Here is a 7,379-nt window from a genome sequence, read left to right as displayed (position 1 = left end):
AGGCACCCTGGGCCTTAGAGAAGCATCATCAAATAACTGCAAATGTGTTCAGTATTTTTCTTACCTGTCTGTGTAAAGAAAATTCTGGAATGGAGAAGTATGGCTAGTATTTCCATTTTTAAACACAACACTGGTAACCTCTCCTGGAATTGGAATTCTGGGAATATTGCTCTAACACTTTGCCAAAGCAAAAGGGCCCCTGGATAGGTGATGAGTTGCAACTACTGGAAGTATTGAAACTTCTCTAAAAGGTTTCTCTGCAAAGGTGTTGGAGAGGAGATTTGTGCATTGGGTAATGAGTTTGGGCTACTAGCACCAAGAAAGTGCATCCTTTTGTTTTTGGACCTAATCCTCCTCTTTCTAGCACAGAAAGAAACACCTCCTTTCGCACAACAGACTCAGGCTGGTTGAGACACGGGAGGTAAATACTGATGACATCTGTGGAGGTCTGTGGGTAGACATCCTGCACTTGAAGAAGCAGAAAAGAGTACATTATTTAATAGTATTAAAGGAAGGGGATCATTTTCACAGACTGGGGTCATTGGTCCATTTCCTTGTTAAGATACCATCTTGAGCTTTTGAGAAGAAGGGTTGTTTATCGAATAGAACTAGGTTCAGTTCTTCTCTTGGCTCATTATAAATCTAAACAGGAGGTGTAAATCACCTTGTCATTTGGAAGGAGGAGTCTGCCAGAATTTACTGAGATAGAAATATTGACACATATAGAAATGGACTGCTGTCTGGGTGCCTGTCAGCACATCGAACTTATGGCTATTGATTTAGAGAAATAATATTTTCCTTTTCTTTTATTCACAGTTAATTTAAAAATATCTGCTTTTGGACAGTTTCCTCTTGTTTTATTACTGCTCAGAATAGTCTTTTGAATAGCTTGAGGATTCATTATATATTTTTTTTATACTTTCAGAAAAACGTATTCAAATAAGCTGGTACTAAAACAATTTATAATTCTGAAATGAATTCCTAAACTCAAAATGACATTAAGTAGTGGTTGTTGTTTGCATTTATTAGGTAAAAGAAATTTACAGTGAATATGCTTAAAAGGGAGTTTTTCAAAGAAAATAATTGTAGATTAACAAAAAATTACAAAACATATACAGGGAAGTCTCATGTTTCCCCCCAGTTTTTCCCCAGTGGTAACATCTTGCATAACTACATTACAATATCAAAACCAGAAAGCTGACATTGGTACAATCTTGAGAGCTTATTCAGATTTCATCAGTTTTACATACATTAGTGTGTGTGTGTGTTTTCTGTGCAATTTTATTATATGTACAGATTCTTATGCAACCACTGCAAGGCTCCTGAGAGCGACCTCTTTACAGTCACACTGATCCTCCTCCTCACCATAACCCCAATTCCTGGCAACCACTAATCTGTTCCCATCTCTGTATTTTCAAGAATGCTATATAAATGGAATCATACAATATCTATCATATAATAACCTTTTGAGTTGGCTTTTTCACCCTCATTCAGCACAATTCTCTTGAGATCCATCTGAGTTGTTACAAGTATCAATAGTTCCTTTATTCAATTGATAAATATTCCATAGCATGAATGTACCACAGTTTGTTCAACCATTCAGCCATTGAAAGACATTACAATTAATTCCAGTTTTTGGCTATTATGAATAAAACTACTGCTATGTTCAGGTTTGTGTAAACATAAGTTTTCATTTCTCTGAGATAAGTGCCCAAGGGTACATTTTGCTTGGGCATATGATAAGTGCATGTTTAGTTTTTTAAGAAACTGCCAAACAATTTTCCAGATTCCTATGCTGATAGGAATGAAAGATGAATTTTAATCTATTAAATAAACTTATTAAAGTGTAGTGATACATTTCTTTTACTGTATTATAATTGCTTGGTTACTTGTTTACTATATTGTAATTGCTTGGCTACTTAAACCCCACCAGACTAAGTTTTAAGGCCAGGGATCCTGTTTTATTCACCTTGGTGTTCTTGGTGCTTAACAATTTTGCCAGGCATATATTGGATTCAATAAATATTTATTGAATAAGTGAACAAATTAATGAAAAGAAGAATAGCTGAGTCAGGTTGAAATCAATTTAAAAAATAAAATTGTTAATAAATTATAACTATAGCTGAATTTGAATTGGATGCCATCGTTTTTCTTCTAATATATAACAACATTTTCAAATCAGAAGTTGGTACTCTACAAGGTGAATCTCTTGTGGGCAAGTCAATAAAAACTAAATGCTAAATATGTTGATATAAGGTTATTCATGTAGTACTTTGGTAACAGCAAAAGATTGGATAAAATATCCAGTCTTTTATATTTATATTTATATTTTATTAATATAAATATCTATGCAGTAGAATACCATGCAGTTATTAAAAATAGTGAGAAAACTTTATGTAAGTAATGGGCATCTTTTAAAAATACTAATGAAAAAGTTAGAGAAAAGTATATAGAGTATGCTACTATTAGTGTAAAAAATAAAAAGGGGGGCTGACTAGTTAGTTCAGTTGTTTAGACCAATGCTCATAACACCAAGGTCCGGGGTTCAATCTCCATACTAGCCGGTCTAAAAAAATACAATAAAAGAGGAAATTAAACAAGAATATATATATATGCATGAAGATGTTAATCATACCTAAGTTATTTTATAAAGTACAGCATGTACCTGAGCCGTGTTGTGTCAGAAAGTAAACAAGTGCTCAAAAAACTTACAGGGACCTGCCGAAAGAACACAGGCACCAGCTTGAAGGGACGTGTTCTGGCCAAGTTTGGGACAATTTAAGTATTAAATGAATAAAACAGCAGTAGATTATAACACATTGAATAAAAACAAAAAAGAATATATGAGTTCAAATTTATATGTAAATAGTAAATACAGATTAAAAAGAGGGAGGAGGGAAAGGAAAAGCTCTTCTTTACAGGAGAACGATGAAATTAAAATATCACTATTTTTGCATTCATTATAGCCATAATTGATTTTGGCGAGGATCATCATTGGATGTTGAAACCATTGGGTGAAAGTTTGCTGAGGAACAGAGTAGTCGTACCTTCTCAAAGTATTATTTCCATAGGTGATACTTGCTTTTTTCAGTATTAGCTAATTACAAGTGTAAAAGTTACCATCAGCACAGGGAAATACAGCAGACACCTTAATCAGTGATCAAACTTACTGTATTGCTTTCCTATTGCTGCCATAAAAATTACCACAAAATTAGTGGCTTAAAACAAAACAAATTTATTATCTTACAGTTTTGTAGTTCAGAAGTCCAAGACAGGTCTCACTGGGCCAAAATCAAGGTGTTGACAGAGCTATTTTCTTTCTGGAGTTTCTAGGGAAGACTCTATCTCCTTGCCTTTTCCAGCTTCTAGAAACCACCTATATTTCTTGGCTTGTGGTCCCCTGACTCCATTTTTGAATGCAGTGATGGCCTGTTGAGTCTTCTGCACATCACATTATTCTGACTCTTCTGCCTCCCTCTTTCCTTTATAAAGACCGTTGTGATGATTTTGAGTCCCACTCAGATAAACCAGGATAATCTCCTCCATCTCAAGATCCTTAATTCCATCTGCAAAGTTCGTCTTGCCATGTAAGGTGACATGTTTCACAAGTTCTGGGGTTTAGAACAGGAACATGGTGGGGGGGGGCATTGTTCTTCCTACCACACTTAACCCATGACAGATAATGCAATACAGTCAATTATGCACATTTTGATATAAAGCACTGAGAAAGACACATCACTTACAATAGTTACTCTGCCAAAAGAAAAATTTAACTAAATTGAGGGACTTCAGAAACAACTGTCTTCCACTATTCAAAAAGGTCAATGTTGTAAAAGAAAAAAGAAGGTTGGGGAAACTGTTAAAGGAGAAGGAGACTACAGAAACTTGACAGCTAAATGCAACATATAATCCTTGAGTGGCTCCTGCATAAAAAGTAAAACTAAAAGAGACAACTGGAAAATTTGACTGTTGACTGTATAATAAATAACAATATGGAATTAAACTTAAACTTCCCAAGTGTGATCATTGTACTGCTTCTTCTTAGTTGGTGTGTGATAAAGTGTTTACTTAGAAGTAAAATATCATGTCTGAAACTAAAATGGTTCTGAAAAAGATAGATAGAGAGAAAGCAAATATGGTAAAATATTAACAATTGCTGAATCTAGATCAGTTCGGTGAAATAGAAATATAATGTAAGCCACACATAATTTAAGTATCCTAGTAGCTACATTAAAAAATTAAAAAGTGAAATTAATTTTAATATTTAACCTAATAGATCCCATTGTTATCATTTTAAAAGGTAATCAATGTAAAAAGTATTAATAAGATATTTTACATTCTTTTTTTTTATACTAAGGCTTAAACATCCAGTGTGTATTCAACACTCATAGAACATCTAAGTTTGTGCTAGCGCAATAGCCACATGTTGCTGGAGTTATTAAATTGGGCAGGAGAGGTCTAGACGAAGGTCGTGTGTGTATTCATTGTCCTGTGCTTGCAATTTTCTGTAGGTTTGATATGTTTCAAAATAAAAAGTTAGGGAAGAAAAGAAGATGATATTTGTTGTATATGCATAGACTATTTCTGGGAGGGTACAGAAGAAACTGTTAACAATGGTTACCTCTGGGAAGAAGAAATGAGGAGTGAGTAGAGGATAAAAGTAGGAGGGTGGTTTTCACTGTATCTTTTGTACCTTGTGTAAAATATTGTTACTAAACTATTAGAATTTAGACTAAAATTATTGTAAAAATAATATCTGCTTTATCTTTTTATTCAAACCCAGACACTCTAATGCTGAGGTCTTAATCATCTTAATAATCCCCCAATTGAGAGCTATGAGCTCCACCTATTGACCATGATGATCTAAGATGCTTTGATATAGAAAAGGGGTAAATGCCCCATCTAAAATATAATAATGTTTAAAAATTTCTTCTGGTGTTTTTTTCATCTTTTCTTATTAGTCTTAATGACCCCTTTTAATCTTCCTGTTTCCGTGTTATTAAATAATATTAGATAAATTATCTCAAAGATTTAAACTCCATTTCTGAGTTGCTGAAAACAAGAAACTATACTCAAGCGCTGGTTCACCTAATTTTGTGGTAATGGAGGATGGCTGTAACTCACAGTGGCGCCAGACGTTGTCGTGAACAAGTTACTACAAATTTATGTCTTACTTAAGCCTCCTTCCATCTTGCAGCAGAGAAGGGTCTCTTGGGTTCTATTTCTTCACCTGGAATGGTTGGCACTTTCAAAATTGAGTTATATCCTTCTGCTTCTGTTTCATGAGGGTTTCTGAACTAAGGCTGGGCTGTAAGGTTTCTTGACTCCTTTTGTAATTAATTGCATCATTTCCTGCGTGCCTGGTATGTAACGAAGAGAAGTGAAGCGATTACCCAGATAATAACACTTTGAAAACTGTGACGATAATAAACACAGTGAGTTTGTCGGGCTTACCTGGAGCTCTGTGCAGATGCTCTGGTTTTTCACTAGGCATGTCACCGCAAAGCTCTCTCAGCTTGGTTAGCCTAAATATACCAAGTAAGCAATAATCACGCGATATAGATGGATAGAAGACAGATGAAGTCGCGTCCTGTTAGGCTAAGTGGCCTTTCACCACCCACATCTACAGGGTACTTACTTTGTGCCCAGGACTTGTGCGGTGTCGCACCCGCCTCTTCACCCTGAAATGCTTTCCGCCTGTGGCAATCTCGTTCGATTCAGTCACATGTTTACTGGGACGTACTATCAGCGTGACAGAGATAGAAAGACAGCGACAGGGGTTAGATTTGGAAAGAGCGGATAGGATAGTTAAGAAAATAATAAAGCAAATTACAAGCTTCTGGACAACACTTTAACACTTGTTTAGGTGTAGAGAAAGATTTACATATTATGTAATTAGAATGAGGATTTCAGGACGTCTTTTTCAGCAGGGCATTCGGAAGCGGATTAGATTTGAAGGAAGCAGGTTTTTCCCTTAGGAGACACCGTAGAGCTCGGCGGGGAGCGCCGAGAATTTGCTTCATTTTCGGGGACTGAGACCCAAAGTAAGAACAATGTGGTTGTGACTTAGAGACAACTACCTGCCCTGTGCTGGTCGGTTAGATGCTGCTCTTTTAGGAAGCAAATAGACTTAAGGAAGTCACTATGTCAAGTTCCCTGGTGGTCTAGTGGTTAGGATTCGGCGCTCTCACCGCCGCGGCCCGGGTTCGATTCCCGGTCAGGGAATACGTGTTTTCTTGCGACGTTTAGAAGTCATGAATTTCATTATGATTTTGATTTGGTACTTGCTGCTGGGTTTTTGTTTGTTTGTTTGTTTTTAAATCATATAATAAAAATTCGATTGTTTTAAACATTATTTAATCTAAGATTTAAAATATGCTGTAGCTATTTACAGATACCATTTACAATCAATTAAACAACATAAAGGTCTCTGATTCTAAAATACTCTGGATATATTTGTCCATAAATTTGTTAAGCCACCTCTAAAACTGCATTTTCGAGCTTTTGAAAATAATTTAAATGCGTATACAAGCAGGGATTTTTACAAAGCCTAGTTTTTAGGAGGGATAATACCTATTTCGCATCATGTTTAGAATCAATTTCTACTTTTTCTCTATATTCAGTTTATGTACTTTGCAGATTATTTGCATATATTAGAGCTGTTCCTGCTTTGTTCTTTATGAGTCCAAGAGCATATTTTTTGAGAAATGTGGTTGGTTAATTACTAAGTAGCTGGTTTATTACATTTTCTTTTAAAAATCCATTTACTTAATTATGTTACCACTTAAATTTTAACTTTTCTCTAATAAATTCACAAAGATATGGTGAATATCTTACCACAGTGTCAATTCCCAGTATATAAATCATATAGTCTCCCCCAAAATGCACTGAAGTAGCAATGGGAATTCTTACACTTAGGGCAAAGTAGAACTCTAGGAGTTCCCAGAAAGGAAATATAGAAATGTTGGAGTCAAAAAGAAGACAAATTGTTCTATCTAGACATTAACTTTTTTAAATCCTGAAATACCAAAACTATTCTAGCCCTTGCCACATTTTGAGCAGTTGCTGTTGTTGTCTTTTTTGTTGTTTTGCCATTTCATTTTTATTTATTTATTTATTTATTGCCATTTCATTTTTAAACCTGAAACTTCACAATAGCATCAAATTGGACTGAAAGTGTGATTACAAGTAGGGTGGTTTTGTTTTGCTTTCCTTTTTAGCTATACTGAGACTGATGTGGAAAAGGAGAATGATAATATTTATTACTGGCCCAGGAGTGCATTGTGATAGGTGCCATGGTCTGAGAAAAGAAGATGTGATCTTGGTGCTAAAGGAGCTTTTACTACATTGGGGAATTAAGCTAGAAATATGTTTGTTAT

The 7,379-nt window shown here is 35.1% G+C and overlaps 1 long non-coding RNA gene and 1 other non-coding gene across 2 annotated transcripts; one reads left to right on the top strand and one right to left on the bottom strand.

Annotated features, from left to right (window-relative positions):
• Window positions 1-5,079: 5,079 nt before the first annotated feature.
• Window positions 5,080-5,692, bottom strand: LOC134377683 (uncharacterized). The gene is made up of 3 exons (XR_010023561.1): window positions 5,639-5,692; window positions 5,455-5,525; window positions 5,080-5,360 (listed from the first exon to the last, which is right to left on the bottom strand). It is a non-coding gene; the product is annotated as an uncharacterized LOC134377683 (long non-coding RNA).
• A 461-nt stretch (window positions 5,693-6,153) lies between these two features.
• On the top strand, window positions 6,154-6,225 carry TRNAE-CUC (transfer RNA glutamic acid (anticodon CUC)). Its single transcript has one exon. It is a non-coding gene; the product is annotated as a tRNA-Glu (tRNA).
• Window positions 6,226-7,379: the final 1,154 nt, after the last annotated feature.

This window comes from Cynocephalus volans, chromosome 5 (genome assembly GCF_027409185.1).
Source record: "Cynocephalus volans isolate mCynVol1 chromosome 5, mCynVol1.pri, whole genome shotgun sequence".
Taxonomy (NCBI): Eukaryota; Metazoa; Chordata; class Mammalia; order Dermoptera; family Cynocephalidae; genus Cynocephalus; species Cynocephalus volans.
The sequence above is the reverse complement of the archived record's forward strand: the minus strand, read 5'-3'. Positions and strand labels throughout refer to the sequence as shown.